The sequence below is a fragment of the Bubalus bubalis genome, chromosome 8 (genome assembly GCF_019923935.1).
Source record: "Bubalus bubalis isolate 160015118507 breed Murrah chromosome 8, NDDB_SH_1, whole genome shotgun sequence".
In the NCBI taxonomy this organism is placed as follows: Eukaryota; Metazoa; Chordata; class Mammalia; order Artiodactyla; family Bovidae; genus Bubalus; species Bubalus bubalis.
Genome location: NC_059164.1, coordinates 52,020,227 through 52,043,756, shown reverse-complemented (window position 1 = coordinate 52,043,756; position 23,530 = coordinate 52,020,227). Strand labels below are relative to the sequence as shown.

Sequence of the window (23,530 nt, the reverse complement as noted above, 5' to 3'; positions counted from 1 at the left end):
GAAATAAAACAGTGATTTCTACATCTTGATTAAAATAAGGCATTAATAGAGTTTTAGATATATTTTACCCAAATTACAGAAAATCACAGCTCAACTAGTATAACATCCTGATACCCAGTGATCATGCAAGATAAAACTATAATTATCAGTAAGCCACAAATATCAAAGTAAAGCAGATATTGATTAGACTCCTTTTTCACAGTTTAAAGTACAGAAAATTAACTTGTCAGTTTGGTTACCTACCAGCAATGATTGGATTCTATCAGTGTTATTACCTTTACAAACAGCAACAAATTATAATCACTCTTCCCATAATATAAGCACCATGCTAAAAGAGACAACCAAAGTAAACGGCCTAAGCATGAATAATGAATAATTTGGGCTGGTTGGAATCCACTTAGTTGAGGAAAGAGAAAAGAGAAGTGGCTCATTAGGGCATTTCCTGAACCTTGGTTGGAATTTCAGTTAAGGAAGAAGAAATGACACAGCAGTTTCACGCTGGGGACTTCCTTTCTTTATCTGAAATATGCTACCAACTTGAGAAACAGCACTCCACCAAAAGTACTCCCCAGTAATGTGGTCAGAATAAAAGCTCTCATTGATCCCATTGCCCATAATCAACATTTCTTTCCAAAATATGCACAAGCAGTAAATGGTTGTTATCAAAGTAGACTAAGATCCCATCTTTATTGCATCATATTAAGTCTCACATTTAATATTTCTTCAACAAACCAACCTGCACTGATTTCCAGTTTTTAAGAATTGCACTTTTGTTGAGAGTATTAATAGATTTTGAGTTTCTGCTCTAGGCCATCAATTTTCCCATATTTCATATAATCACATTTTCCTTACATATGATTTTGCCCTCAAATTCTAGGATAACTTTAATCTTGTACAGCAATATTTTATCTCCCTGTGTGGATGGAAGATATTTAATTCAGCTTACAAGATTTCTAATTTTTTATTATTATTATTATTAACATCCCAATGTGATCTATATTTTTAAGAGACATGAGTACCAGTTACTCACTCGCTGCCTTTTATAAAAGAAACATCTAAAGAAGTCTCATTTCCTTTATCAGTTACCTACATGAAAGTAAAAATCTAAAGATACATCTTTGTTCCTACACTACAATTCGTGCTATGAAACTTTGCATTTATTTTATAATAGTTACATCATTACATATAGTATTATTACTGAAGTTTCATGCAAAGATTACATTCAAATTCCTCCTACCCTTGTGTTTTATAAAAATCATGCAATTAAATTGACATTTATGTTTGTCAAACAGTGAAGGCTATATAACAATGTCTCAACACTGTGTCTTCCATGAAGAACTGCAAAACTATTGAGTAAAAATTTTTAAAGTTCTCTCATCATCAATAATTTTTGAGCCATTTTACAATTTCTGAAGGTGTTCTGATACATTTAAATCTCTTAAGGTGATGGGAAGGAGTAAGTACTTATTTCAGAGTAAAATTAATTTTGGAAATTAAGAAACACTTTTAAGAAAGAGAAACACTGAGATTTTGACTTTAGATTGAAATATAGTTTAAAACACATTTGTGGGATTCATAAGTGCTGAAGCTCTATTACTATAAAGGCATACATTTTGGTTTTTGAAAAGTTAGAAAGGTATGGATACACACCCCTGAAGCAAAAGCCACCAATGTGTTAATGGTGCTTATATGTTAATGGTGTTCCAGTGGAACACTTAAGATATTTAAAAAATTTTTGTTTACCTATAGCTTCTACACTTTATATAATAAATATATTTGTTACTTATATTAAAATATAGTTTTAATTTTAAAAATAATTTGTGCACCAAAATGTTTAGGGATAGTTTGCTACTTTGTATGATACTGTGATAGAATAAGAAATAAATATTTGGACTTCATTCATGGTTCCTGGTTCACGGTTCCTAACAGGGATGAGAGAAGCACCTTTTGTTAATCATGCTGCTAAGCTGCTAAGTCACTTCAGTCATGTCTGACTCTGTGCAACCGCATAGACGGCAGCCCACCAGGCTCCCCCGTCCCTGGGATTCTCCAGGCAAGAACATTGGAGTGAGTTGCCATTTCCTTCTCCAATGCATGAAAAGTCAAAAGTGAAAGTGAAGTCGCTCAGTCGTGTCCGACTCTTCGCGACACCATGGACTTCAGCCTACCAGGCTCCTCCATCCATGGGATTTTCCAGGCAAGAATACTGGAGTGGGGTGCCATTGCCTTCTCCATGTTAATCATAAAAGCCCCTTTCAATCATACATGAATTTATGTTGAAGAGGTGATTTCATAGTCCCCAAAATAGCTTCTGCATGAGGACTGGTTTTCAGTAGAACCAATCACATGATTGTGCTTAGTTGCTCTGTCATGTCCAACTCTTTGTGATCCCATGAACTGTAGCCAGATGCCTCTGTCAGTGGGGATTCTCCAGAATACTGGAATGGGTTGCCATGCCCTCCTCCAGGGGATTCTTTCCAACCCAGGGGTTGAATCCAGGTCTCCTGCATTGCAGGTGGATTCTTTACCCTCTGAGCCACCGGGGGAGCCCAACCACATGATTAGTCTTTCTAAATCACAGATTTGATCAGTTTATTCTCCTTAGTGGTAAACATCAGAAACTTCCTACTGCCCAAAGAATTCCCATTCCTCTAGAATAGCATATAAAAGTCCTCACAACCAAATCTAAATCTGGATTTCAAGCTTCATCATAAACTTCCTTCCTTCCTTCTACTTGAAAGTAAAAGTGAAAGTCACTCTGTTGGACTCTTTGCAACCCCATGGACTATACAGTCCATGGAATGTTTCAGGCCAGAATACTGGAGTGGGTAGCCTTTTCCTTCTCCAGGGGATTTTCCAAACCCAGGGATCAAACCCAGGTCTCCTGCATTGCAGGCAGATTCTTTACCAGCTGAGCCAAAAGGAAAACCCAAGAATACTGGAATGGGTAGCCTATCCTTCTCCAGTGTCTCTTCCCAATCCAGGAATGGAACCAGGGTCTCCTGCATTGCAGGCGATTCTTTACCAGCTGAGCTACCAGGGAAGCCCTACTACTAAGAATTCTATGAATTTCTTCTACTTAGAATGTCCTAATGCAAGACTCTCCTTTTTTTTCAAACTCTAGATTGTATCTGACCTCCGGTCTATAAGCGTCCTTTGAAACATAAGAGTTAAATGCTCTTGAGTGGGTGAAAAGATGGAACTTAACACATCTAAATATAATAAGTATTAAAGTCAGTATATTTTAATTCCAATAAATTTATAAATTCAATATAATATCAATCAAAATTCTACTTATATTCTATTGGTATTTCTATTATTATTACTAAAAAAAAAGAAAAACATAGCCAAAATATTTTGAAAATAAAAAATAATGTGAAGAAGGACTTGACCAATGAGATACTGAACATACTGTAAAACTACACTAATTAAAACAGCTTGCTGCTAACATACAGTAGATAGAAAACTCAAACCTAAATTTTTAGAAATTTAGTATATATTGAAGATTGCATTTCACATCAGTAGGAAACATATTTCTCAATAAATATTTTAAAGGTAAACAGCTAACAGTGTGTTGAAAGAGATAGAAGTAGACAGAGACCCATACTTCTACTACACCAAAAATTTAATTTCAAAATCTTAAAGATACAAATATAAAATTTTAAAAATCACCCTCCAAATTGTGACTATTTGTAATCCATAGAGTAGAGAAAAATATCAAGAAATTCTAACATATTTGAGCACATAGAGATTAAAACCTCTCTTAATAAAGAAATATTTTTAATGACTAACAAAAAAAAACCTGAAGAAATTATTTTTTCCATAGTTTTTAATCATATAATATGTAGATAATTGTTACACTGTATTATCAAGATTTGATTGTTTATCTTCTTACCTGAAAATATATTGCTGAACTGGATCATAACATTCTCTTCTTTGTATTAGTAATTCTTAGTTTCATGACACTAAAAATTATGTAAAACGCTTAGACTTATTCCATGCAGGGAGAAAAAGACCTGGGATATTTAGACCCCTAAAGCCATTAGTCATTGGTTTTAGGCTGCCTCCATGGGAACATTCAATCCCAAGCATACCCTGCCCAAGTTACACCTTAGCAAAGTGGAATCTGTCATGCTGAGGGCAGCCTTCTGACAAACTTCCCTTGCAGATGGTTGGAAGACTGAGATGATAAGTAGTATATGAAAGTATAGACAGAACATGGACAGCATATGCTCTAAGTACTTAGAATTAGTCCTGTCACACAGTCCTGTAGACAGTATATGTTAGGTACTAAGAATATTGTGTTCTTCACAATAGCTTCTCCATCAAAATCAGTACTTTTTATATTTATTTATTAGTCACTAATAAGCTTCTACTGGCTGTCTACCTGGAAAAGGAAATGACAACCCACTCCAGTATTCTTGCCTGGAGAATCCTGTGGACAGAGGAACCTGTTGGGCTGCTGTCCATGGGGTCACACAGAGTCAGACACGACTGAAGCAACATAGCATGCATGCATGCATTGGAGAAGGAAATGGCAACCCACTCCAGTATTCTTGCCTGGAGAATCCCAGGGACAGAGGAGCCTGGTGGGCTGCCATCTATGGGGTCGCACAGAGTCAGACATGACTGAAGCAACTTAGCAGCAGCAGCAGCAGACTGTCTACCATGTATCAGGCAGTATGCTACACAGACAAGCTGCTGTGATCCTTATCCTCAAGGAAACTAAAAATCAAATAGAATTTGGAAGATAAATTTTCCACTATTTAAATTAGTTAAAGGCAGAAAAACAGCAATATATGAAATAGCAAACAAAAATGATGTAAAGAATAAATGGGTTCTTTTCTTATACCTGATTTTGTGAAGGAACAGGATATCGAAATGAGAAATGCCACAAAAGTAGAGAATGCTTGGTTTCTAAAATCAAACATATTTGGGGGCACTAGGGTAACAATAAGTAATAGGTAATATCTAAAATAAATAATATTTAAGTTAAAAACATATAAATAGATCATAGAGGGAAAAAATTCTGTTTGCCACATGGCAGCTAATGTACTTTTTGGAAATGGACTCAGAAAATAGTTCTACAAGTAAGCAGAAAGCAGACAAGAAGTTAGCATACTAGCTCTTCAAAAAGGAAAAGGAAAAAGAAAAATGCATTCATTGTAACTTCAGCTTGCTTTCATAGAAGTCTCAAAGATAAAAGATTATTGGTTAAAAACTATTTTCAATGGCAACTGATTTTATTCATATACACCATTATGTCCACAAGTGTCTTATTTTCTTACCAACAAGTACCCTAGTTTAAGACAACTGTTAATTTTTGAAAAACTTCCAGCCTGATAAACCCTGAAGATATCTAACTTCTCCTTTAAAAAGCTAAATTCAAAGAAAAGATATAACTCTCCTAAGAAGTTTGGAGAAAAATTTCAGAATCAATATTACCATAGAAAATAAATGAACAAAATCAGATATGAGTATATAAACCTGGGATTTATATATCAAATGGCAACCCACTCCAGTGTTCTTGCCTGGAGAATCCCAGGGACAGGGAAGCCTGGTGGGCTGCCATTTATGGGGTCGCACAGCATCAGACACAACCGAAGCGACTTAGCAGCAGCAGCCACAGCAGCATGAATAGAAAATTTCCTTTTACAGAGACTAATATTATCATTAAGTCATTTGCCAAATAATTCATATTGATTATTTGAAAGTCAGATTTCATTACCAGTTTGGAGAAGTGCATAAATTAGAAAGTGAATGGTCCCTGGTTTTATGTGATTACTCCAAACTTTGCCTTTATAGCACTTTAAGATAAACACTAAATATCAAATCTGATCTTAAAATCCAATATCATATAAGAATTACAGACTACCTAACATATAGGCATTCATCCCACTAAAATATAACACTGAAATGTATCTAGATTTCTATCGCTTCACTAGCACACTAGCAAGTGTAGTATATGTAAATTTTTAATATATCTTTTAAAACTGCATTTAAGTTTTATTCGATGAAGGTTATGATGTCCTTAGTAAGAAACACACCAGACACATGGGTTGTGAAACATTGTAAAATCAGTATAAATATACAACTGTAATAGTAGTGCTTTTTCAGTTCTAAAATGCTCTTCATCTACTTCAATGAACTTCAGAAACATTAACTCATCATTCCGCAGTGTCAGCAGGAGTGCATGATTAACATTGCTCCATAAGAAATGGAGAATCAAATGCCTTTCACAAGTTTTTCTGTCCCCAACAAATCAGTTTTCAAGAATAAGGGGTCTCTACCAACTTTTAAGGCAGTAATATAATTTAATTCTTCTATGATGCCAAAGGCTTTAAGATTTCTCTAGAGCTTATATTTAATCTTGGCATACACTAGAGCACTAAACAAGAGCCAGTTCTTCTAAAAATTATGAAATAGGCAAAATTTGTCTTGAACATGCAATCTCTTTTCTCCCTTTTGCCAGATAGGTGCCATGATCCCTTATCATCTCCCTACTTTGCCACCATCTAAAACTATTTTTAGGAAACTCTCTTCTTATTTCATTATGTACTTTATCCACCAAGGTGTAAATGACTAATAAGACTTAAAATATTCTCTTTCTCCAAAGATTTGCATTTAGAAGGTAATAAATCCTTAAGGTGAAGAGGGAAGATAAATTCAAAATTGGGAAGGGAAGAATATATATAAAATTCCAGAAATCAAAAATATTCCATGGAGGCTACCATCTAATCTATACTCAGACAAGACAATGTATTTATTATCCATGAAATAAGTAAAAGTATAAAGCTTCTTCCTTTGTAATGTTGCTGCTGCTGCTGCTAAGTCACTTCTGTCGTGTCTGACTCTGTGTGACCCCATGGACTGCAGCCCACCAGGCTCCTCCATCCATGGGATTTTCCAGGCAAGAGTACTGGAGTGGGGTGCCATTGCCGGGAGTTCCAAATGAGATGGTATTTCCCATGATTGACACTGCAGCTCCCTAGAGACAAGAGAAACGACGATTCTTTTACAGTCTGCAAAAACTGTACAGTTGCTGTCTGCTAGACAAGAGAGGTGGAGAAGGCAATGGCCGCCCACTCCAGTACTCTTGCCTGGAAAATCCCATGGACGGAGGAACCTGGTAGGCTGCAGTCCATGGGGTCACTAAGAGTCGGACACGACTGAGCGACTTCACTTTCACTTTTCACTTTCATGCATTGGAGAAGGAAATGGCAACCCACTCCAGTGTTCTTGCCTGTAGAATCCCAGGGACGGGGGGAGCCTGGTGGGCTGCTGTCTATGGGGTTGCACAGAGTCAGACACGACTGAAGTGACTTAGCAGCAGCAGACAAGGAGGAAAGATATGCTGTGGTAACAAATAACTCCAGAGTGTTAAAAACAAAACATTATTTTATACTCTGTGGATTGAGGCTGTAGTGGGTATGGCAACCCACTCCAGTAATCTTGCCTGAAGAATCCCATGGACAGAGAAGCCTGATAGGCTACAGTCCATGGGGTCGCAAAGACTAGGACACAACTGAAGCAACTTAGCAGGCACGTGGACTTAGGAAAGAGGAGGGGTGAAGAAGGAGGACTCTGTTACATACAGTTACTTAGGAACCCAGGATAATAGAAGGGGCTTCCCTCGTAGCTCAGCTGGTAAAGAATCCACCTGCTATGCAGGAGACCGCGGTTCGATTCCTGGGTCGGGAAGATCCACTGGAGAAGAGATAGGCTACCCACCTCAGTATTCTTGGGCTTCCCTTATGGCTGAGCTGGTAAAGAATCCGCCTGCAATGCGGGAGACCTGGGTTCAATCCCTGGGTAATAGGGGTAAAAGAATAATGGGGGTTCCATCTCCATATATGCTTTCAAAACCACTGAGGCAGGCAAACTGCAGTGAACCATATGCATGTTCTTAAAGCTTCTACAGGAAGTGACATCCATCACTTCTGTTTATCATTCATTGACCAAAGCTGTCAGTGATCATGTCTACTTCAAGGAAATTAACTTGCAATCCTTCCATATATTGAGAGAACTGGAATATTTGTCATTAGGACCAGTGACTATAAAACTCTTCTAATAGACTAACTTATCAACATTTTTTTTCCCCAGGGAATCACTCTTTAGTAAAATTTCGTCCTTCTATAATATCACTAAGAACTAAATCCAGTCCTTCAAACAAAAGCTATGAGCTATATTCTGAAACTCATTATAAATACAAATAAGAAAAGAGAGCAGTTACAGGAATAAGGAATAAGGAGGAAGTGGATTGGCAGAAAGATGGAGATGATAATTTTGATTATCATGATTTGGGGAGATAAAAACTAAAATAAAACTCTCTGAATGAATATATGTGTGTTTATCAGTATTATTATTATATTTTTTAAGATCTATGTCAAAAACACCTTCCAGAATCTACCCTCAAGGAAAGAACTGTCATCTTTCAAAGGAGTGCAAAAATATGAGACACTGCAACTTCATGTTTTGCTATAAAAAAACATAAAGTTTTCCTGAGGAAACTATAATACTTATAACAACATTATAAATTTTAAAAGAATAGAATCTGGAAACATAATAAGCTCAGAAATAAAGTATACATATACAAATGTTTTTCTTATTTTCATTTGGAGGGTTTTTAAAATTCCTTTAGAGGTTTGAAAAAAATACCCATGCATACCAAAAAAAAAATCATCAAAGCATACTTCTTATTTTAATTTATAATATTTGGTTGACATTTTTAACTATGATAAAACTACACCCTGTCAAAGTAAAAGAAAAAGAAATAGAAGTGGGAAAGGGGAAGTAAGATTATCTTGTTCCTCAAGTAAGTCAGGAATTTTCAAATAATCTACAAAATCTAGATGTGATCTAGACAAAGAGAATAGATTGAAGCCAGGTATAAATGTTCTCTTGGGGATAATTCATACTCATGGGGACAAGAAGTGCCAGTGGTCAGTGGTATTTAACTTTGGTCAGTAGGTGCATCATGATGTGGGAATAAGACAAAAGAAAATGAGACTCATGGGACTTCCATAAAGGTGTCAACAAATGCCAAGAAAATGATGACACTGGCAGGAATAGGCTTTTTGAATGGATATTAAGCAATAGTCTTGTTTAATGGATAACGTTTTAGGAATTAGCCATATAATTTGTTTTTATTTAAAGCTTTTTTAAAAAATGTATACAGATGGTCCCGAACTTACAATGGTTAAACTTATGATTTTTCAACTTTACCATGGTGCAAAAGTAACACAAATTCAATAGAAACTGTGCTTCAAATTTTGAGATCAGGTCTTTGCCAGGGCTAGCTATGTGTGGTAAGCTGCTCTCTCCAAATGCTTGCAGCATCGTTAGTCAGATAGTTCAATCAGCCACATGATCACAACGATTAACACTGATACACTTGAAACCATTCTGTTTTTCACTTTTAGTTCAGCATTCAATAGAAAACATGAGATATCTGACACTTTATTATGAAATAGGCTTTGAGTTAGGTGATCTTGCCCAAAAGTAGGCTAATGTAATTGTTCCAAACATGTTTAAGGTAGGCTAGGCAAGGCCATAATGTCCAGTAAGTTAGGTTATTAAATGAATTTTTGATTTATGATTCTTTCAACATACAATGGGTTTACTGGGACATAACCCCATCGTAAGTTGAGAAAGACATGCACATTTGAAGAAAGAGAAAGAGGATTAATATTCTTTATTAACAAGATTTTTTCATCTCATTTGGGCTCAGAAGAGAAACAGCAAATTAAATTCACAAGTCAGCAATGGAAATATCCTCTCCCTTCAAATTTTACCGAGCACATAAAATAGAAATTATAAATAGAAAGACCTGATATTTTAATACTATTTTTGTTTTAGAAATGCATTTTAAGTACTTCAATTTTATTTATTTTCTCTTCCCAGGTTATGCTTAAATTGCACAGTATTGTGATGGTCAGCTCTGAGTTCCTCAGCTGATGACATTGAACCTGGCAAGCACAAATGTGCAGTCATACATTCATAACACAGAGCCACTAACATCATGACCAATGAAAACCATCATACACTTTCCATGCCACATTCCCATCCCCACCTTTGCCATCAGGGACATATCTAAATTAACCCAGATTTGCCAGAATCCATGCATGGCTTCTGCACTTGTCGGAATTGTGATTTTTACACTTGCCAGGTGGCTCAGTGGTAAAGAATGTGCCTGCCAATGCAGGAACCACAGGAGACATGGGTTTGAGCCCTGGGTTGGGAAGATCTCCTGGAGGAAGAAATGGCAATCCACTCCAGTATTCTTGTTGAGACATCCCATGGACAGAGAAGTCTGCTGGGCTAAGTCCATGGGATTGCAAAGAGTCAGACATCACTGAGCATGTGATTTTTATGCCAAATGTTCAAGAATTAACATTGAACTGTTCACTTTTTATTTTGTCAGAGTTCAAATGTTAGGATAAATTAAATATACTGCCATGCTTAGGAAATTTAAAATGGAATATATTTTTTTTAAGTAGAGGTTTCCCTCAAGGGAATGTTAATACTTAATTTCCCAGGATCCTTGAGTATCTCTCTTCTGTTGTAACACTGAAATGAGAAGGATCTGTTAAATATAATGAAACATTTGCTGAAACATAAATAACTGGGTGTATCTAGACTAGCATATAGGCATACTAATTACACTGGGTGTAAGCTATATGAGCTGCCTTCTCTTTCAATATAACATTTGTATTTATTACATTCCCCATATGGTAATGCTTCCAGTAATTTTGCTATCAACTAATGAGGAAAAAGTAAAAAATTATATATATATATATATATAGGTTTTTCCAGTAGTCATGTATGGATGTGAAAGTGGGACCATAAAGAAAGTTGGGCACTGAGGAACTGATGCTTTCAAATTGTGGTGCTGGAGAAGACTCTCAAGAGTCTTGGACAGCAAGGAGATCAAACCAGTTAATTCTAAAGGAAATCATCCCTGAATATTCATTGAAGGACTGATGCTAAAACTGAAGCTCCAATACTTTGGCCACCTGATGTGAAGAGCTGACGCATCAGAAAAATCCTGATGCTGGGAAAGATTTAGGGCAGGAAGAGAAAGGGGAAACAGAGAATGAGATGGTTGGATGACATCATTGACTCAATGGACATGAGTTTGAGAAAACTCTGGGAGATAGTGAAGGACAGGGAAGCCTGGTGTGCTGCAGTCCACTGGTTTGCAAAGAGTCAGACATGACTGAGCAACTGAACAACAAATCCAACTGAAATGCTACAGAAGGTTGGCCAAGTATTACAACATATATACACAACTCTATTCAGATATTCGTTCTAGATTCAAGTAATTTGGGTCACATGTGTTATGTGCTAGGTTCTTTCACTTGAATATGGAATACAGTGACTTAAAAGTTTTTTAAAAGGTCACATACTTCAGAAATTATAAAGTTAGAAGATTGGAACATTCACCCCCTTGAAAACCTCCTACATTAAATAAGAGAAAAAGATAGCTAATAAGTGGCAGTAACCATGCTTTTATCAATATTTCTGAAAATCTATGACAACTAATAGTATGCTGAGAAGTGTTTTTTTTTTTTCCTCCTGTGTATGCTGCTACTGCTACGTCACTTCAGTCATGCCTGACTCTGTGTGACCCCATAGACAGCAGCCCACCAGGCTCCTCTGTCCCTGGGATTCTCCAGGCAAGAATACTGGAGGGGGTTGCCATTTCCTTCTCCAATGCATGCATGCATGCTACATCGTTTCAGTCGTGTCCGACTCTGTGCGACCCCATGGATAGCAGCCCACCAGGCTCCTGTGTCCAAGGGATTCTCTAGGCAAGAATAGTGGAGTGGGTTGCCATTTCCTTCTCCACCTCCTGTGTATGGATCTTGCTAATCATGTAGAAAACTGTACTTCATTTTCTGGTTTCAACTCAAAGCAGGAAGGGCCAAGTTTAGTAAAACCCAGGGATTTCACAGGTTCTAGGCTTCCCTGATGGCTCAGTCATAAAATATACCCCTGCAATGCCGGGGACCTGGGTTTGATCCCTGGTTCAGGCAGATCCCCTGGAGAAGGAATGGCAACACAGTTCAATATTCTTGCCTAGAAAATTCCATGGACAGAGGAGCCTGGCCAGCTACAGTCCAAGGGGTTGCAAAGAGTCAGATACAACTGAGCAAGTAGCACTTTCACGCATATACTCCCTGTGTTGGATGGCAGTTCTGAAACAAAGAACACACAATAACATGGCTGTTGGTGACTCTTACTCAGACAAAGCTTCATAACCAGTCAGTTCCTTAAGCAAAGGGCAAGAGATGCATCTCTGAAACCATATGCAGACTCTACAACTTCAACTTTTGTTGACAAGTTCATATAAAGCAACAGATCAGGTATTAGAGAAATATAACAGGTGTGACAAGGAAAGCACAATAGTTAAAGTGGTGCCTAGTAAATGTCACTTTAAAGAAAATACAAGTAAACATATCAGATACAAAAGTTAGATTTTAGATGTTTATACTATCAAGTCACAGAATATAGGGGGCAAAATGAAAAAAATGGCATCTTAGCACAATGAGATGAATAAAAATTCACAGGTACCACTGAGAGCTGGTAGACTGGCATTTTTTTATAGAAGAGAGTCACACAAGATGATACTTGGCTTTTAAAAATGTATATGATATACATATACATTATGGAATGATCACCATGATCAAAACAATTAACATATCCAATTGCTTCTGATTGTTAACTCTTTTTTTAAATGCAGAGAACACTTATCTACTCTCAGCAAATTTCAAGTATACAATACCTTGTTATTAACTATAGTCTAGTTGAAAGCAGCAGAGAAGGCAATGGCACCCCACTCCAGTACTTTTGCCTGGAAAATCCCATGGACAGAGGAACCTGGTAGGCTGCAGTCCATGGGGTCGCTAGAGTCAGACACGACTGAGCGACTTCACTTTGACTTTTCACTTTCATGCATTGGAGAAGGAAATGGCAACCCACTCCAGTGTTCTTGCCTGGAGAATCCCGGGGACGGGGAAGCCTGGTGGGCTGCCATCTATGGGGTCGCACAGAGTTGGACACAACTGAAGCGACTTGGCAGCAGCAGCAGCAGCAGTTGAAAGCAGAACTTTGTTGTTCAAATGGACAAACAAGTTGATTATTAATTTGTTAATATTTCATCCATACAGGAGTATTAAACCTAATTATGGATGTAATAAGTAATCTAATAAAAATGGCATTTTATTAAATGTAATTGCTACAAAATGACTTGGAAGCTAGAACTAAACATTAAAAATAAATTCATCCATCTCTGAATCCCACAGAATGCAGGACTCCAGGAGTGAGGCAGGCGTGATGGGGAAAACAACTATGTCAATATCTAGGTCAATATACCTCTTCCCCTCTAATTCCATTAATAAATCTCATTAATTCAATGGGGAAATAGCTGAATAAAGCTCAAAATTATAAACCTGAATAACATATTGGGGTTTCTCTTAAACCTAAAGGTTCATATTTTCTAGAAATAGAAAATAAACTTCTCTTACGTTGAGAAAGAGGGCTCTAAGTACAAATATATGTACTTTTGTTGCAAAAACTTGAATTTTTTTACTCGTTAACTCAAACTGCCTTGACTTCTCATGTTTATGCAAAACAGATTTTTTGGAGAAAAAAAAGAAAGGAACTGTAACATCAGAGGAAATCATCAAAGAACTAGTGGCAACATCTTAAGGCTTTTATCAAAGTAGTGAGGGAATGCATTAAAGCAACAATATCTGAAGCTTACATGTGATGGGACTACTAAATTTAATAGTGTGTCTTATGAACATATGTGGATATAATGATTTTTTTGTAAGAATACCTCATTCTGAAGGACTTTTTTCTGAGTAAGAGAACATCATCTCTCAAGACAATTCAGAAAAAAAAAATCTACCAATATTTCATTAATAATAGATGCCTCACACTCTACAAACAGAGGACCAAAGTTTTTGAAAAACTATATGCACTATAAGTGAAGGTTATACAAAGGGGAATAAGCTTATGAATGGAAAAAAATCATTTAAAAATTCTTCATTAAATTCTTACGAGAAGATGGCAGCCTAGAAAACATGAATTGTTAAAACTGAGTCATAGTACATATGGGTTTAAATAAAAATAAGGATCTCTCACCTAGAAAATCTTGCTAAACAAGCTATGATTAAATTTGAGGTTTATTTTTACATTAATCAAAATGTGTTAAATATAAACAATTTATTTTTCAAAGAAAAAGTATTAAAAACAGTATAGTTTTACCTACAAGTAATAGTTAAGAACAAAAAGGAAAAGAAACCCGTATGAAAATGATTTAACAGAGTATGACTATTTGAGATGTTGTACTTTAAAAATGTCATGAGAGGTCACCAGTGGGTTTATTCGTGCCCTGACAAATCAAAGGTCAACTTCTAATGCATATTCAGTCTACTGAGGCTCATAAAACGAACTAAACATTACTGAGTTCTTTGAAGTAGAATATATAGGTGGGAATCATGACACAATGAAAGAAAACTCTTTTGAGTGCTATTTGGGGCCTCCTTATGAACATGAACAATAAAACCACTAGCATCCAATTTCAGGACCCTCAGGTGCCACATAATGCTTGATTATTTTCTCAAAAATAAAACTGTAATCTACAATTTCTAAAAGTATATAGTCTAAATTTATGGCAGGATTAGAATCTATGTCTTCCAATGTGAATGATGTTAAACTTTACTCAGAAGTTATAAAACTTGGGCCTGTGAACATTAAACAAAGAAGTGACTTCCCCAACAAAGAGAGGAGTGAGATTCATTAAATATTCTAAACTCCTTCTATGCATATTCTCCATCATGATTAGAACAAGGCTTATGTGCTATCATACAGCACAATAATGTTACTGCCTTCTAACTGATTCTTTAAGGTATTGGACACAATTTAATGAGAATAGGCATTTACTCTTAATTGGTACTAAGTGTATAGCTCCTTATATTCAAAATAGGAGATTTATTACCTGCTCTGTACATAAAATTTAAATATTTGAAATATTCTTTCCCTTTTATAGTGTTATGATTATCAGCTGGAATAGATAAACTGACCTACACTTTTTTTTTAATAAAATCTTATTAAAATGCAAGTTTATTTTCATCTGGCTATATATCAGTTGAATATCATCCAAATCTTTAAGTGTTAGTTTTTCAGTTTTGCTTTTTTTTTTTTTAATTTTGAGCAACAACCACTGGGAAGCATATTTAAGGGTCTAGAAGTTAGGTAATAAAATGAATCACTCAGTTCAGTTCAGTTCAGTTGCTCAGTCGTGTCCGACTCTTTGCGGACATGAATCGCCACAGGCCAGGCATCCCTGTCCATCACCAACTCCCGGAGTTTACCCAAACTCATGTCCATCGAGTCGGTGATGCCATCCAGCCATCTCATCCTCTGTTGTCCCCTTCTCCTCCTGCCCCCAATCCCTCCCAGCATCAGGGTCTTTTCCAATGAGTCAACTCTTTGCATGAGGTGGCCAAAGTATTGGAGTTTCAGCTTCAGCATCAGTCCTTCCAAAAAACACCCAGGGCTGATCTCCTTTAGAATGGACTGGTTGGATCTCCTTGCAGTCCAAGGGACTCTCAAGAGTCTTCTCCAACACCACAGTTCAAAAGCATCAATTCTTCAGCGCTCAGCTTTCTTTATAGTCCAACTTTCACATCCATACATGACCACTGGAAAAACCATAGTCTTGACTAGACGGACCTTTGTTGGCAAAGTAATGTCTCTGCTTTTGAATATGCTATCTAGGTTGGTCATAACTTTCCTTCCAAGGAGTAAGCGTCTTTTAATTTCATGGCTGCAGTCACCATCTGCAGTGATTTTGGAGCCCCCAAAAAATAAAGTCTGACACTGTTTCCACTGTTTCCCCATCTATTTGCCATGAAGTAATGGGACCAGATGTCATGATCATAGTTTTCTGAAAGTTGAGCTTTAAGCCAGCTTTTTAACTCTCCTCTTTCAGTTTCATCAAGAGGCTTTTTAGTTCCTCTTCACTTTCTGCCATAAGGGTGGTGTCATCTGCTAGTTCCTGGTAAATAGCCGGATGCTGAGTGTTATTTTCTTCAATATTTTAACTATCTGCTGACTTCAGGCAACTGACAGCTTCCCAGTCTCAGGCTTGGAGGTATGATCTATAGTTCTACTTGGAACCTACCTGTGTAAGATGCAAAATACTCAGCAGGGACAAGCAGCACCCATGGAGAGGTTTCTCTTTTCCAAATATGTTTCCACTGAGCAGTACTGTCCACTTCAGTGGAAGGGAGACCAAATTCTATTTTGCCAGTTACGTAAAGAATTACATGGGCAAAATATGAGCAAACTAGCACCCTGAATCCAAAATACCCCAGTGTTGTTACAATGCTGCCTAAAAATTGGCACAGTGTGATGCTACTTAAATCGACCAGATACTCAGTCCAACACAACTATTAAAAAGAGAAGAAACTGTCTTATAGTTATTTATATGAAAAATATTTTTCTTTGTTTCATACCATAAGTTAAAAGAGGGCAAAAGCTTTTTCAGTTTAATTTTACCCTTGTATCCACTTACAAATCTTTGTCTAAAATATATATGCTATCACTTAATAGCTCTCTGTGGAATGAATGGAATTGACAAATATTTCATACCCTCCATATTTTAAATGCAGCCTAAGTCATACATTTTTGTTTCAGAAACAGGTATGTCAAAAAATGGCAAAGCATCTGGGGAAAAATCACACTGTAATTTTACATTGCTGAAGTTGTAAAAAACAATGCTCATAGACATAGACCATAACATCTACAATACAATCCTTTGAATTTATGCCTTGGACTCTTATGAAGAAGATCCTTTATTATAATAGAAACAAAAGTAGTGAACACTTACAAAGCACTTATACTGTCTCAGTAACCATACTAAAACTGCACAAATATGAAAAACTTGGAACAATCCTATTAGGAGGTCTGTTATAATCCCCATACTACAGATGAGAAAAACTGAGGTATAGAGTTCAAGAAAGTGACCAAAGTCATACTAGAGGCAAAATTCAAGATCAGGAAGTCTAGCTAAAGTTGAATTTTTCTATTACATAACATTATTACCAAGTGATGAGATTTTTTGCATATCTCAAACTATATTCATATAAGCAGTCTGAAAGGAAATACTTTTCTACAAAACTGGAACAAACAGCCTATTTTGCATTAATACACATCTAATGACATTTAAGCTCATGGCATGTGTTTGTATATTTATTTACATTAGCATAGACTGGAGAAGGAGAAACAAGCAAAAGAAGCAGTATTAATAATACCAAAAACAGAGGCAAACCTTTATTAAATATTTACTACACCAGACACAATAAACTGTGGGAAATTCTGAAAGAAATGGGAATACCAGACCACCTGATCTGCCTCCTGAGAAATCTGTATGCAGGTCAGGAAGCGACAGTTAGAACTGGACATGGAACAACAGACTCCTTTTCCAAATAGGAAAAGAAGTATGTCAAGGCTGTATATTGTCACCCTGCTTATTTAACTTGTATGCAGAGTACATCATAAGAAATGCTGGACTGGAGGAAACACAAGCTGGAATCAAGATTGCTGGGAGAAATATCAATAACCTCAGATATGCAGATGATACCACCCTTATGGCAGAAAGTAAAGAGGAACTCAAAAGCCTCTTGATAAAAGTGAAAGTGGAGAGTGAAAAAGTTGGCTTAAAGCTCAACATTCAGAAAATGAAGATCATGGCATCCGGTCCTATCACTTCATGGGAAATAGACGGGGAAACAGTGGAAACAGTGGCTGACTTTATTTTTTGGGTTCCAAAATCACTGCAGATAGTGACTGCAGCCATGAAATTAAAAGACGCTTACTCCTTGGAAGGAAAGTTATGACCAACCTAGATAGCATATTCAAAAGCAGAGACATTACTTTGCCAACAAAGGTTCATCTAGTCAAGGCTATGGTTTTTCCTGTGGTCATGTATGGATGTGAGAGTTGGACTGTGAAGAAAGCTGAGCGCCGAAGAATTGATGCCTTTGAATTGTGTTGTTGGAGAAGACTCTTGAGAGTCCCTTGGACTGCAAGGAGATCCAACCAGTCCATTCTGAAGGAGATCAGCCCTGGGATTTCTTTGGAAGGAATGATGCTAAAGCTGAAACTCCAGTACTTTGGCCACCTCATGCGAAGAGTTGACTCATTGGAAAAGACTCTGATGCTGGGAGGGATTGGGGGCAGGAGGAGAAGGGGACAACAGAGGATGAGATGGCTGGATGGCATCACTGACTCGATGGACGTGAGTCTCAGTCAACTCCGGGAGTTGGTGATGGACAGGGAGGCCTGGCGTGCTGCGATTCATGGGGTTGCAAAGAGTCGGACACGACTGAGCAACTGAACTGAACTGAACTGACACCAGACACAGTGGTCAGAAATTTTCAGAGATTATTGGTTTAATTATCTTCCAAAATTTTGATAGATGTCACTTTTTGTTTCATCTACTTTTCCCAAATTATAAAACTAAAGATTGAATAAAATAACTTTTTAGTACATCAGGTGCTCTTTGGAGCCTCATGCAAAGGATGTGAAGTGTGAGAGGAAGGGATGAGCCAAGTACTTTGTCTTAAGGAACTGTAAGGCCGGGGTTGCCATTTCCCGAGATGGGATAATCTTCTGAGAAATTAGAAGCGTGGTTGTGGATGTGTTAACTTTGAGGTGCTTATTACATATCTAAGTGCACACATCCAAGAGAGGAAGAGATGCAGTGCACAAATCCGGGGACTGGCAAGGCAGGGGCACAGAGAATCCCTTTAGAGTGAAAGGAGGGAAGTCAGAGGACAGACTCAAAGAGTATGGGAACATGTAGTGAGAGTTTTTGGAAGTTCTTGACTGGTGGCTCACATTTCCTCAGTGAAGAGTGACGAGAGCGATTCAAGGTTGGTGAAAATGAGAGGTGTGAAACAGAGATGGAATGAATCTTGGACATATAATTGGATTTCTGGGCAGTAGTAAGGGACAATTTGAAGTTCACAATTATTAATTTAAAGTGCAATCAGACAGCCTGTTTTTGGATTTTTCCCTTGACTTTCTATGTTCATGCACAAAGTACAGTTGGATTTGAAAAAGATTGAGGTTTTGCCAGGCAAGAAAAGTGAAGGAACAGATAGATGGACAAAGGATTTCAGAGTGTAAATAAGGGCATTTTCATGTTGCCAAAATTGCCAAACCGTTGGATCATAGAAAAAGCAAGAGAGTTCCAGAAAAACATCTAGTCCTGCTTTATTGACTATGCAAAAGCCTTTGACTATGTGGATCACAACAAATTGTGGAAAATTCTTAAAGAGATGAGTATATCAGACCACCTTACCTGCCTCCTGAGAAATCTGTATGCAAGTCAAGAAGCAACAGTTAAAATCAGACATGGAACAACGGACTGGTTCAAAATTGGGAAAGGAGTATGTCAAGGCTGTATATTGTCACTCTGCAGATGGTGACTGCAGCCATAAAATTAAAAGGTACTTGCTCCTTGGAAGAAAAGCTATGGCCAACTTAGACAGCATATTAAAAAGCAGATATATTACTTTACCACAAAAGTCCATCTAGTCAAAGCTATGGTTTTCCAGTAGTCATATATGGATGTGAGAGTTGTACCATAAAGAGAACTGAGAGCCAAAGAACTGATACTTTTGAACTGTGGTGTTGGAGAAAACTCTCAAGAGTCCCTTGGACTGCAAAGAGACCAAACCAGTCCATCCTAAAGGAAATCAGTCCTGAATATTCATTGGAAGGACTGAGGCTGACGCTAAAGCTACAGCACTTTTGCCACCTGATGCGAAGAACTGACTCATTTGAAAATACTCTGATGCTGGAAAAGATTGAAGGCAGGAGAAGAAGGGGACGACAGAGGATGAGATGGTTAGATGGCATCACCGACTCGATGGACATGAGTTTGAGCAAGTTCCAGGAGTTGGACAGGGAAGCCTGGCATGCTGCAAACCAAGGGGTCACAAAGAGTCAGACACGACTGAACGACTGAACGACTGAACTGAACTGATAGGTATAATGTTAATGATGATAATGATAACATAATGCAAACTTTGTTCTAGGAGGGAACTGTTCTAAACACACATTATATAAATTATTTATTCTTCACAATAGCCTTATGTAGAATGCTTAACTACTAGTATTGTGATTTTATAGATGAGTAAACTGAGGTGAAATGATTAAGCAAGTTTTTGTAAGTTATAGATAGTAAATGGCAAAGGCAAGATTTAGTCCTTTAACTCCAGGTAGTCTGGCTTGATATACCAATACTTCCATACTGCCATGAACAACTGTGGAATCGATGAAATAAGGAGAGAGTTAAGAACATGAAAAATGATTGTGGAAGGATCAGTGGATTGTTTGGATCAGTTTCCAGTGGAGTGAAAAAGAACAAATGTTAGAGCTGTGAGTCTTCAATAATGTTCAATAAAAAAAATTGGAAGTGTTAGTTTGAGAGTGGAATTCTTGGAATTAAAAATTATGAAGGAAGTGCATATATTTGAAATGATGAAGTCTAAAATATAATTATCCAGAAGGGTTGTTAACATAATAGAATCACATCACTGGAGGACAAGAGATTAAGGACACAAGAGACCAAAGTATTGGAGATATTATTTACAGAAAAATTGAAATAATGAAGACAGAGCAATTTGAAGGGAGACTAACACAGATCCAGGGGCTCAAATGTTCAGGAATAAAGGGGGCTGACATTCTAATGGTGACTGATTGATCAGGTTGCCAGATTTAGCAAATGAAAATATAATATGCACAGATACAATCTAATTTCAGATAAGAAAAGTAGTTTTTCTTTCAGTTCAGTTCAGTTCAGTTGCTCAATCATGTCTAACACTTTGAGATGCCATGAACCGCAGCATGCCAGGCCTCCCTGTCCATCACCAACTCCCAGAGTCCACCCAAACTCAAGTTCATTGAGTCGGTGATACCATCTAACCACCTCATCCTCTGTCGTCCCCTTTTCCTCCTGCCTTCAATCTTTCCCAACATCAGGGTCTTTTCAAATGAGTCAGCTCTTCGCACCAGGTGGCCAAAATATTGGAGTTTCAGCTTCAACATCAGTCCTTCCAATGAACACCCAAAACTGATTTCCTTTAGGATGGACTGGTTGGATCTCCTTGCAGTCCAAGGGACTCTCAAGAGTCTTCTCCAACACCACAGTTCAAAAGCATCAATTCTTTAAGTATGTACAAATATTGTATGGACATACATATACCAAAAAATAATGTGTCATTTACCTGAAATTCATATGTATAGCTGAGCATCCTATATTTTATCTGGCAATCCTGGTAACAAAGTCAGCATCTGAATTCAGATTTCTGCAACTCACAAATTTAGTTCCTAAACCTAATAACATATTTTATTGTTAGTACTAATTCAATCAAATAAAGTAATGAAAAAATCTTATCAAATCAAATTTATACTCCTAGTTGGTAAATTAGAGCAAATGTATTTCATGATCTTAAGTATGATACTCATATATTAATATATAAGTGAACGTGGCATTTTATGAAAGTAAATGCATTTTGAAAACATGAACTGTGATCTAAAAGTTTTATCACTAGTTATGTGTGTAGTAACATATCAGTGGGTAGGCCCCCTGATGATCCCTGTTGTTAATACAGTTTAAAGAATAAGTTCAATTATGATGACAGGAAAATAGCTATGCATTATCACAAATTATCTTTCATCTTTGACATAAATGGAAAAAGAGTTCTCTCAGTAATTCCATAGTTATATTTAAAACAATTTTGCATTGTGTTTGAAGTCATGCTTTTAAAAGAAGTAGGTACCACAGTTTGGAATCAATCAGTGCTATAGTATTATCTGTCATTTAAATGTGGTTTTTGTGGCTTTTTTTCCTTTTTCCATGCTATTTCATGCTATCTCATATTTAATTTAAATTCTTTTTGAATGATGCAGACAAAATCAGGAAAGTAAAATATGTGTACAAAAGAAGAATAGAAATCTAAATTCAAAATAAATTCAATATACAAATATGTTCTGATATTACTTACATAATGATTTTATAATCTATTAGGAGTTTTAGTGTTTTCATACTATGTGTTTTTCCTGAAAAATATGTAAGTAATATAGGAAATACACATGGATTATATACTGCAAAAATATTTCTAACAAATTTTTATAAAATTAATATTGACAATATTTAAAGAGGTTTGTGTAAATAAAATTTTATTTTTCAAAGAAATTTTACATGCAACATCCCAATGATTTCACAAGTCTTGGAAGAAGATACTATAGATGTAATAATCTCTTTGTTGCAAATAAGACAATCAAGAATAAACATAAAGCTTTAAAATGTGACACACCAATCAATAGAAAGTTTCATTCAAGGACAGATACTCTTATTGCTTCTGTGATCTTTCTATTCCAATAACCTACATCCTTAGATGTTCCTATTTGATGCATACTTTGCCACATTGTTTCTGTTTTATTGATATTATAATTAGCAGCTGTTAAAGATCAATTTATAATTATTCAAGCACACTAGTGAAATCTCAGCAAAATCTTAATGAAAATATTAAGAAAGCATATTCTTGATATTACTACATCTAACCAAAACAGAGTAACTGGGACCAAATTTAAACTCCTAATGAAAACAACCAAAAACAGAATACTTGAAACACACCAACTTTCAAGAGACTGGGTACCAGTCAATAAAAGAAAATGATCCCTGAGAGACAGGAAACATTCCAGACAAAAAGTGAGCTCAATGATTTTCCTTACTTACTGCCATGAGAGAGTTTGAGGCTGTGGTACACAGTAAGTTAACCCAGGTAGAAGCTGGCAGACTCTATGAGTGAAAATATAGCAAGATCAAGTGAATGGTGGTGTTGGAGAAGACTCTTGAGAGTCCCTTGGACTGCAAGGAGATCCAATCAGTCCATACTAAAGGAAATCAGTCCTAAATATTCATTGGAAGGACTGATGCTGAAGCTGAAGCTCCAATACTTTGGCCACCTGATGCGAAGAACTGACTCATTTGAAAAGACCCTGATGCTGGGAAAGATTGAAGGTGGGAGGAGAAGGGGACGACAGAGGATTAGACCGTTGGATGGCATCACCGACTCAATGGACATGAGTTTGCACAAGATCCAGGAGTTGGTGATCAACAGGGAGGCCTGGCATGCTACAGTCCATCGGGTCACAAAGAGTCGGACACGACTGAGCAACTGAACTGAACTGAAGGTGGCCAGAGTTCCCAATACACTGGAGAAGAAATAGCTGCTCAGAGAGAGAACTTCAGATATCTGTAGGCAGCTCTCTCAAGGCAGTCAGCTAAGTACTGATTAGTGCATTCATGTAGGAAAATACCCCACACCAGAAAAAGAACCACTTGAAATGATTAGAAGTAAATGATGAGAACCATAGTGAAAAGCATATGATTCATAGGTATGGGGTAAGAGAATACAGAAGGATCTTGCTTTAATTATGA

General features: G+C 36.9%; 1 protein-coding gene across 4 annotated transcripts in view; it reads right to left on the bottom strand.

Annotated features, from left to right (window-relative positions):
* The window catches only part of TFEC (transcription factor EC), a 222,088-nt gene that overhangs the window by 98,917 nt on the left and 99,641 nt on the right, over window positions 1-23,530 (bottom strand). For 2 of the 4 annotated variants that reach the window (XM_044946637.2, XM_044946641.2), the window contains exon 1: window positions 244-393. The exons of 1 other annotated variant lie outside the window; for it this stretch is intronic. The gene's annotated coding sequence lies outside the window, so the exon portion shown is untranslated. Of the gene's footprint in view, window positions 1-243; window positions 419-23,530 lie in introns of those variants that run through there. One more of the 4 variants, XM_044946638.2, reaches the window with a different exon arrangement.